Source organism: Cyprinodon tularosa, unplaced genomic scaffold, assembly GCF_016077235.1.
Source record: "Cyprinodon tularosa strain WSP-4 unplaced genomic scaffold, ASM1607723v1 ctg212, whole genome shotgun sequence".
NCBI lineage: Eukaryota > Metazoa > Chordata > Actinopteri > Cyprinodontiformes > Cyprinodontidae > Cyprinodon > Cyprinodon tularosa.
This window is the reverse complement of record NW_024038786.1, coordinates 974,942-985,923: the sequence shown is the minus strand read 5'-3', so window position 1 is coordinate 985,923 and position 10,982 is coordinate 974,942. Positions and strand designations below refer to the sequence as shown.

The 10,982-nt window shown below is 39.9% G+C and overlaps 1 protein-coding gene across 3 annotated transcripts in view; it reads left to right on the top strand.

The window, feature by feature from the left end:
- The first annotated feature begins 230 nt into the window (after positions 1-230).
- The window catches only part of galnt13 (UDP-N-acetyl-alpha-D-galactosamine:polypeptide N-acetylgalactosaminyltransferase 13), a 73,837-nt gene continuing 63,085 nt past the window's right edge, over positions 231-10,982 (top strand). For all 3 annotated transcript variants that reach the window (XM_038285622.1, XM_038285621.1, XM_038285620.1), the window contains exon 1: positions 231-649. The gene's annotated coding sequence lies outside the window, so the exon portion shown is untranslated. The remainder of the gene's footprint in view (positions 650-10,982) is intronic.

The window sequence follows — 10,982 nt, the reverse complement described above, 5'->3', positions numbered from 1 at the left end:
TTAGATGTAAATAAACACCGATTAAATATTTGGCTTAAGTTATATTTTAACATTTTTTCCTTAGTTATTGTCATTCATAATTGAATACAGTTATTAAAGAAACAAAAACAACAACAAAAAAATTAAAATAAAAAAAACAAAACAGTACAATTGGCAGCCACCAGACGCCACTGAGGCTCCACTTCAGAAGGTCCCCATGATTGGCATTTCTGTCAGCCAATCAGAGAAGAGGACCGGGACGCATGCAGGTCGATGTGAGCAGAGCTGAGGTTAGATCCTATGGAGCATTTTAGCTTATAAACAGCCGCAGAATAGGTCCGTGGATATTCACCCGAGTGAAGGAATAAGAAAATCCTTCCTATCGAACAGCGTGACTGCGGCTACCTCAACTGCATTGGCTCAGAAATGACATGCAGGAGTCCAAACAGGTACCAGGAGAGGTCTGACTGGACCGACAGCGGCTGAGGCTCACTGGTCTGCAGACTATCCCGGTCTAAAATGGACTGCAGCTTAGGCATTATCTGCAGACATTGTCCGCTCCCAGTCTAGATTAGTTACTGGTTTATTTGTTGCGCCTTTGATCATGTTCAACATGTTGCCTGGCAGCGAGGCTGCAGCAGGTCACAGGTTCACTGCTCCCATATTTTAGGTAAGCAGAGTCTCATCCTTTCCTGTCTTATTCACATCCTGCATTTAAAACATTATTAAAATACTGTGGCAATGTATTTCTTTTGAGATGTGATCATTGTTTATTTATCCACTTGCCATGTGGTATACTAATTTTTTGCTGTAGCCTACATCATGTCACACCCAGCAACTAATAGGATCTTTAGTGACACAGAAAATACAGTGCAGGGTATGTTTTTGTTTTAATAACATTTTAGTATGTGTTTTATAAAGCTGTACCCGTTGTTATGTTTGTCAAAATGTACTACAGTGCATGGCCTAATGGGTTTACAGAGATCAGCTCCATAATCACCTTCTGTTCTGGAGAGGATTGTGTAAAGTAAATATTCCTCAGCCCTGTTGCCAATAATGGCACCAAACTGCCAAGCATAAAATGTAATATTAAATATATTGTATAATGAAGGGCTCAAAGTTAATCGAACAGAAATATTTCATAGTCCAATAGCAAACTTGTATTTTATTGTAAGGGTGTTTTATTGGGATACTATGTGCCAGACAAACATAAAGGAGCACCTAATTCTAAAGTGGAGTAAACTGATGCATTGTTTTAATCTTGGCTTAACTAACATAACAGATTTTAGTTATTAAACAGAATCCAGCTGTGGTTTATTCATTCTGCTATGCTTGGTTTGATAGAAGTTCAGGTAACTTCTGTAGTGGCCTTTGGGTCATCTACATTGATTGCTCTGGTGTCTCAAATCCTCCTAAAAATACCCCATATAAGCCTGAGTTTGCTGGTCAATCGTGCAAAGGACACTGTGGTCAATAGACTTTATTGTCATTTTGTATACACAGAGTTTTGTATGCAAAAAAAAAATTAGATACAGCTTTCTGACAGTGAATGAGCAGCAGCTTAGCAGTGAAATGAACATTCCCATTTATAAAGTACAGCATTGATCAGAATGTAAACAGTGCAGGAGAGGCATGGTGCAAAATACATTGCTGTGGAAGGTTCATAGCAGTGCAAAAATAAATAAATACATATGGTGCAAAATGCACCATAGAAATGCAGTAGAAATACTGAGTTGAGTTCCATTTTCAAAGATTCACCATGTTGTGCAAGTATGATGTTGTCAGTGTGATGCAGTGTCTCAATTTGAGACTTGATTTGAGTTTTTCAATAGTTAAACAGTGTCGGCAGCAGGGAAAAAAACTGGTACAGAACCTGCTGGTCCTGCATCGAATTCTGCAAAGCCTCTTCCCAGTGGGCAGCAGGGAGAACAGTATAAACCAGCTACTGGTACCTCTATGGGCAGGTAACAAGTCCTGTTAGAAAATGAAATCAGCATCTCCATAAAGCTTTCCAGCAGAAGGGAGTGTTCACTTCTTTCTTATTTTTGATGGTATATGTTTCTGTTGACTGCTGAATTCAGAAAAAAAAAACAGCAGATGACACGGCTCTCCAAATCATCTCAGACTGGGAACTTCACAGTTTACCAGAAAATTATGAATATATTGAATAAGTAGAACTGGAAGTTCTAGGAAGTCAAGGGTAAACTAGTTAACTAACTAGTTAACTAACTAAATAACTATAATTTGCTTACTGACCAGGGTTTTTAGCCTCTTACCTAGAGGGTGGCACTCCTTAATCCGGCTGTTAAAAATTCAGTTGTCTTTTGCCAATTTAGTAATTTTGACTATAGCTATCAGCAACGTTATTAACCAGCAACCAAATAAATGTGTCTCTACTGAAAGAATTGTGAATCCAGCCTGAGTAATAAATAATTCACTTTGTAAAATGAACACAAGATATAATGGTACCTTTATTAGCCACAATCACACAGTATTATACCTAATAACTAAACAGACACATAGCACCACTGAAAAGAAGCAAAAATAAAGAAAAAAAAGGGGAAGAGGGGTTTAAAAGACAGTTTAAAGTCTGATGGATATTTGAAGTTTAAGGCTTAATGCATTAAAAGTGTACTCTAAATTTAGCAGCGGTTCAGATGGAAAGGGGGGGTGGGCATGATCGGTGGAGTGAAGGCCTTCGGCACAGTCCGGTTCCCTGCAGGACCCGTCTGTAGTCCAGCCAGTCCGTTAATCCAACAGCAGCTCAAAGAGATTTGGATCAATCCGATGCAATAATAAAACGCGATTTTGCAAGGAGATTAATTTTATAACTCATAGTAGTCGAGACATCTCCTTCTTTGCTACCGGGGTTAGTTTGTAGCCGCAGACTCCAACAGCAGTTCCTTGGCGCAACTCTGTCTCTCCGTCGCAGGCAGTCACTAGTCTGGCGGCTTCTAACTGCTCCTTCGGCGAACAGCGATTGGGGACCCTGTTGTTTGGAGGTTAGATTCCGGTTAGCAGAGCTGGATTAGCTCTTCTCTGTCTCTGCTGCAACAGGATTCAGGAAACACTGTGTTCAACTCTGTTTTAATTGCAGGAAGAATGAAAACACTGCGTTCAACTCCTTTTGAATCACAGGAAAAAGCAGTCTGACTCAGTCCAGCGAGCGCAGACTTCTCTGGAGGGATTTGGTCACTTCTTAACATAGCCTTCAGCTGTAAGCGCTTTAGCATCTAGCCTTTGGCAGTCGAGGTGACTACCGGCAAAATAGGAAGTTGAACTAGAAGTTACGTCTTTTAAAAACTCTGTCAGAGGTCTGTGTCTTCAGAGGGGAGTTGTTCCGGTTACATCAGGTACACTTGATCCAACGCTAAACTTGAAGTAGAGTGAAATGTGTTTTTTTCTACTCTATGAGACTCCAGCACTTTGATTTTATAATGAAACAAAACTGTACTTTCATCTGAAAAGGGGATTTTTGGACTGCTGCCTGACCTTTCAGTTCTTTTTCTCTTTAGTCTTAAAGCTGCAGTCTGTTACATTGAGAAGAGAGCAGACTTCGACTGAAAATTTGAAGAAAAACAGGTTTCACGCCACTCCCCCACCCTCTCTGCTTCACTCATGCCCCACCTCCAAGCTCCACCCCTCTCACAGCATCTGCGCGGCTACCGCATGCTACCAGAAGCGTCCAAGCAGCGTACGCGGCAGCTCTTCCATGACATCTTCTTTTTTGAAGTCTTTGCCGTGTAAGCAGTTGTCGGCAGGGGCAGTAAAGGCAGTTTCTCTTTTGCTGGTGGCTGTCGCTCCGCCATGACTTCTACGCACGTCCTCCTGACTGTGGCAGCCTGGCGGCAGCGGCAGGTTCAGCGGTGAGAGGGTGGGGGCGGGATTCAGCGTGTGTGAGCTGTGATTGACACTCCATCAGACGCTCCTCTGGCTGTGATTGGTTGTTTTGTCTCGTCCCGAAATATTCTTTCCAGATTGCAATACAGGCAGTAGGCGAGACCAATTGAAGCAGTTTTTTTCACAGGTTACATATCACATGTACTGCTGTCTGGGCATAGGGACAGTTTTAGCCAATATGACAAAAAAGTGATTTTTAAAAACGTACAGACTTCAGCTTTAAAGACACTGCTGATGGGTTTTACATTTAGTTATTGCTTGACACAAGGAATGTGATATTTGTAGTCCATCATCTATGAATAATGGTTTTTAATTTACTAACTTCACACTTTTCCTTCCACTCAATAGCTTAGAACTTGTTTGTATTTAATATTGTATCTTGTATTATATAAAACACTTTAGGATTTGAATTTAAGGTCTTAATCAGCAGTAAATATTGAAACCAGAACAAATAAAAGATTGAGAACTCTAACTTTAGATGTAAAGCTATCTATATAAGACACAAGGCTATGCTCATAAATTAATAACAAAACTATTAAAATATTGTAACATATTCTAGTTTTTTTTAATTCTGAACTAGGGGTGTAAATAATAATCGTTTTGTATCGATGCATCGATCCAGAAGCCGACGATCCGATGCATCGACACGTCCGCAAGATAATCGATTCATGTTTTTTTTTTTCCTCCGGTCTATTTTTATCCATTTGCTCCTGGGCGCAATTCTCCCTCCCGTGCTGCGGTGCCGCTAAACCTATTTTGCCCTCCTACCGCGCTTCCTGGTTATACTCTTACAGCAGTTTGTTGCAGCAAGCTTCACACAGACATTTTTAAATTATGCTCAGTATTGAAGCGTGGTCTGGGCTACACGCTGTGGGTCTAGATATGGCCGAGGCGATGAGGAAGTGGGGGCGAGTTTAGTCCGACGACGGAGGGACAATGGGGCAAAAAGAGCGGAGATTCAGCTGGAAAAAGGCTCCCAGCGGTCTCGCGCACCTCGCTCTTCTAGCGGGTCAAACTTCACGAGTTGTTTTCAGCAATTTCGGTCACAAAAACAAAACAAGCCGGCCTCCTGTCTGCTGCACTGTTTGCGGTCAGCTACAATCTGGGAGAGGTGCAGCGGAGCGTCTCTCAAGGGGGCGGTGACGTCAACACTCTGGAGCCTTCTTCTTCTTCTTTTTTTTAATGGCGGTTGGCAAACAATTTATAGGTGCATTACCGCCACCTTCCAGAATGGAGTATGGACCAGACAAACTATTATATTCTCCCTTCTTCTTAGAAAATTAAAAATACTACCAAAAACTACATCCCCAGATGACCTTTGAAACAATTCCCTTATATCTAGTTTATTTTTATTCCTGTCTAACTCTCTACACAATATCTCTCTTTCCTGAGTATATTTATTACATTCTAAAAAAATATGTTGGACAGTTTCTCTGGAGCCGAGGTATTGCATTGAACTCATTACACTGATATTGTGCAGTATTTTTGCAGTATTTTTTGATGCAACTTTTCTACTTCTGTTATTTGCTGTTGTTTCTAAAGAAAATGCATAATGATATTACAGCTTTCATTGATTTATTTCAAACTTGAAACTTTGTTTAGCCTGTAAGGTGTAAAAAAAATGATAATAATAAAAAAAAAAATTAACCGATTAATCGAATCGAATCGAATCGTGGTGTATTCTTGAGTATCGAAAATAATCGAATCGTTGGGTCAGGAAATCGATACTGAATCGAATCGCCATGATGGATGTGATTTACACCCCTATTCTGAACTCATGTTAATCTTACCGTTGCTATATTTTGACTCAGGACAGCAACAAAAAGCTGTGGTTTGAAGTATGCTTTTAGCTAGGAACATTTCCTAGGGTATACACCTTGGTGTATCACATCATCTGGTGTAGGGGGGTCCGGGGTATTTTCCCATGGAAAATTTTGAAATGTAGTCTCTCTAAAATACTAATAACAAAAGCTAAAAGATTTTCCAGCAGATTTTTAACATTTTAAGTTAGTTTAGGCATTAATAAACTGTTTCAGGTGAGTGGTCATAGTGATCTGTATTAGCAGTGCTGTGTCCGTCTCTCTGCCAGCTTCTCTGATTGGTTGATGTGGCCCTTAGTGCAAGAAAAGTAAAATTTTTCCAGCTCCGGCATCTCCTGCTTGTGAAAATTTTAACACTTGAGCAAAGTTTTCAGGGGAAAAACGGGGCGTACAATTTTTTTAGTATACGCTGTACAATGTACTAGCTGTACGCATAGCTGGCTAAAAGCCAGCTTTGAAATGATAAAATTGATGCATTCACATGCTATTTTCTTCCTCATCTGTGTTATTTTTCCAATTTGCTGTCATGGTTTCATTTTCATAACATTATTTCACAGTGGAATCCAATTTACTGAGCAGCCTTTCTCTGTATCATGCAGTGTGTGGAGTCACTCCTGTTGAATAAGTGACAAATGTGTAATCCAACTTTGAGAACAGTGTCAGACATGTCACAACAAACAGTGCTGCCCGCAACACAATTAGCTGTCACTTGAGAAGGCAGTTAAAGCCTTCTGCTTGACTTGATAGGAGAGAAAGACCTGGCTCCACAGTTGAAGAAGTTTTTCTTCAGGTGAGATATTTTTCCATGCAAATAATCGGAATAATTTAGGTGCATATCTTTGGATGAGCCTCCTGGTGTATATTTTTCTTGCTATTTATCCAGGGTAAAGTAAGTGATGTGTGGTTTTATCAGGTATAATTTGACCAATGGCATTGATCTGTTTGCAGTGTGAGTGGAGGTTATATGCATGCAGAGGTGTTTTTCTGCAGATTTCCTGAGGTGTGTTTTGATCTCTAAAATCATCCACTGCCCTGTGAGCAATGCATTCACTCTGCTGGACTAGTTTTTGAAAGAGGTTGGAGATTGCTGAGGGGCAACAGCGCCAGTTTCTCTGATGAGCATGTAGACCGGGAGCTCAGAGGACAATATATGTTTGTGTTACTGCTGCATGCTGCAAGTCATTAGCATGCTGCAAGAGAAGCATATGGAAATTAGCTTTAAATTTCCTATAGAAATTGCAAGCAATAGACAGTATTGAAATTGAAAGCAAGGTAATTACTGTATACTTGAAGTATACTTGGTTGATTTTATTTTATTTTTTAAAGCTAAATGGTATTGTTCAAAACGTAATGTCAAGGCTGCAATTAACAATGATTTTAACGGTTGATTAATCTGTAGATAGTTTTTATTCAGATAATTTTTTTATTTCAATTCAATTCAATTCAGTTTATTTATATAGCGCCAAATTCACAACACATGTCATCTCAAGGCACTTTACAGTTCAACCAGATCATACAGTCAAATTGATACAAAGTTTTCTATCTAAGGAAAACCAGTTGATTGCATTGACTCATTGACTCAAATACAATCCCCCACACTAAGCATGCTTGTAGCGACAGTGGAGAGGAAAAACTCCCTTTTAACAGGAAGAAACCTCCAGCAGAACCAGGCTCAGTGTGAGCGGCCATCTGCTGAGGCCGACTGGGGTTCAAGGAGACAGAAGCAGAGATACAAAAAGCAGCTGTAAAAGGCGGCCCCGTCCAGGAAACACACAGCCAGGCAGACGAGCTCCAAGGCAGCTCCCATGCCAGAGGACGAAGAGAGCACATCCACTCAGTCACGGTCAGAGAAACAGGACCACACTGGAAAACAGGCCGATCTCCAACATCTATTAACAAGGGTGTTGATAGAAGCAGCACAGCTGATGTTTTTTTTCCAGGATGACGTCACAGCCAAACAGGAACAGACGAGGCAAAGCTACTCTGAGGAAAAGCAGAGAGAGCAGAACGTTAGAGATTGAACTAACAGATTCTGCAGAGTGGGAGAATAGAGATAGAATGAAGCAGAATGATGAAAAGGGGGTCCCTATGTCCTCCAGCAGTCTAAGCCTATAGCAGCATAACTATAGAGATAGCTCAGGATAACCTGAGCCACTCTAACTATAAGCTTTATCAAAAATGAAAGTTTTAAGCCTAGCCTTAAAAGTAGACAGGGTGTCTGCCTCACGGACTAAAACTGGTAGTTGGTTCCACAGGAGAGGAGCCTGATAACTAAAAGATCTGCCTCCCATTCTACTTTTAGAAATTCTAGGAACCACTAGTAAACCTGCAGATTGAGAGCGAAGTGCTCTGTTAGGAACATAAGGAACAATCAGATCTCTGATATAAGATGGAGCTTGGCCATTTAAGGCTTTATATGTGAGAAGGAGGATTTTAAATTCTATTCTTGATTTAACAGGAAGCCAATGAAGAGAAGCCAGGATAGGAGAGATATGATCTCTCTTTTTTATTTTCATTAGAACTCTGGCTGCAGCATTTTGGATCAGCTGAAGGCTTTTAACTACAGTTTGTGGACTTCCTGATAGTAAAGAATTACAATAGTCCAGCCTTGAAGTAACAAATGCATGGACTAGTTTCTCAGCATCACCCCTGGACAGGATATTTCTAATTTTTGCAATGTTCCTCAGATGAAAGAAGGAAATTCTAGAAACCTCTTTGATATGGGATTTAAATGACAGGTCCTGATCAAAAATAACACCAAGATTTTTTACTTTATTATCTGAAATCAGTTTAATCCCATCCAAATGAAGTGACTGGCTAATCAGTTTCTTTTTCAGAGACTCTGGTCCAAAGACTATAACTTCTGTTTTGTCTGCATTCAGAAGCAGAAAGTTAAGAGTCATCCAGGTTTTTATGTCTTCAAGACATGCCTGTAATCTATGTAATGGGTTAGCTTCATCTGGATTTATAGACAGATATAGCTGGGTATCATCAGCATAACAGTGGAAATTAATCCCATGCTGTCTAATAATTCTACCAATTGGGAGCATGTATAAAGTAAAGAGAATTGGTCCTAGCACGGATCCCTGTGGTACTCCACAGGTAACCTTTGAGCGTGTTGAAGATCTATCATTAACATGAACAAACTGAATTCGATCAGATAGATAAGATTTAAACCAGTCTAGTGCTGTTCCTTTAATTCCAACAAAATATTCAAGTCTTTCTAAAAGAATATTATGGTCAACTGTATCAAATGCAGCACTAAGATCCAACAGGACGAGCACAGATACAAGTCCATTATCTGAGGCCATGAGAATATCATTAGTGACTTTCACCAGAGCTGTTTCAGTGCTATGATGAGCTCTAAAGCCAGACTGAAACTCTTCAAAAAGTTCATTATGGTGGAAGTGATCGCAAACTTGTTTGGCAACTACTTTCTCAAGAATTTTGGATAAGAAAGGAAGATTGGATATAGGTCTATAATTGACCAAGTCATCTGGGTCAAGAGACGGTTTCTTAAGCAGAGGTTTAATTACAGCAATCTTAAAAGCTTTAGGTACATATCCCTGTAACAGAGATAGATTAATCACATCTAAAATGGAGGAGGAGATCAAAGGGAATACCTCCTTAAATAACCTGGTTGGAACTGGATCTAACATACAAGTTGAAGGCTTAGATGAAGACAATAATTTTGCTAATTCAGAGAGTTCAACTGGATCAAAGCAGTCTAAACCCGGTTCAGATTCCATGACTACCTCAGGTACAATCGCGGATAGAGGAGTGCTTATGATCTTATTTTTAATAAGATCAATCTTATTTATAAAGAATCCCATAAAGTCATTGCTGCTAAGAGCAGGTGGAATGGACGGTTCAACAGAGCTATGGCTCTGGGTGAGTTTGGCAACTGTATTAAAAAGAAATCTAGGATTATTCTTATTCTCCTCTATTAATGAGGAGAAGTATGCTGCTCTTGCTTTACAAAGGGTCCTCTTATACAGCAGTAAACCATTTTTCCAGACTAGGAAGGACTCTCGCAGGCCTGTGGAGCGATATTTTCTCTCCAGTTTCCTAGCATTTTGCTTCAAAGTACGCAGCTCTGCATTAAACCAAGGAGCAAGCTTTCTATTTTTAACGGTTTTCATTTTCAAAGGAGCTGCGTTGTCTAAGGCAATACGCAGAGAACTAGCAACCCCATCAACAAAATCATCAACCTGTGAAGGGGAATAAGCTAAGCTTTTGCACTCTGCAGCACTGCTCAGTGACACAGAGCAGAGAGAAAGTGAAGCAGATTCTTTAAAATTTATAACTGCACTATCTGATAAAGATCTACTAAAATTGAACCTTCTTTTGGGGGAGGAGAACTCTGTTAAAGTAATCCTGAAGGTTATTAGAAAGTGGTCAGAGAGGACAGGGTTGTGAGGAAATACTGTTATTTCTTCACATTCTATGCCGTATGTCAGCACAAGATCCAAAGTATGAAGATGAGAATGCGTGGGACTATTCACATTTTGAACAAAGCCAATAGTGTCTAAGATAGCATTAAAGGCTGCTCTTAAACTATCGCCTTCAATGTCAGCATGGATGTTAAAATCTCCCACTATGATGACCCTGTCAGTATTTAATACCAAATCAGAAAGGAACTCTGAAAACTCATCTAAAAATTCAGAGTAAGGACCTGGTGGACGATACAAAGTTACAAAAAGAAGAGGTTTTCTTGCCTTGAAATTTGGATCAGGGAAATTAAGGGTTAAATGTTCAAAAGAGTTGTAGGTATTAATTGTTTTGGGAGTAATCAGTAAGTCAGACTGGAAGATTGTTGCTACTCCTCCTCCTCGCCCAGAACTTCTGGGGATGTGAAAATTTAAATAGCTTGAAGGAGTTGCCTCATTTATGCTCACATAATCCTCTTGCTGCAGCCAGGTTTCTGTAAGGCAAAACAAGTCAATGTGATTATCACAAATCAAGTCATTAACTAGTAGACTTTTAGAGGAAAGCGATCTTATGTTAAACAGACCGCATTTAATTGTTTTAACTTTTTCCCCAATTGGAGTTATTTTGATTTTAATTAGATTATCATGATTTACTCCTTTGGGAATCTTTGCTAATTTATTAGATTTTGGTCGTGGGCAAGACACTGTCTGGATGGAGTAAAGAGTGGGTAACAGTAGAGAAGCTGCAGAGATGTGTGTTAAACTACAACTCTGCTTCCTGGTCTGCACCCTGGGTGGTCAGGGTTTTGGTTTGGTTTGGTTTCCACCTCTTTATTTCGAAATGGAACCTTTT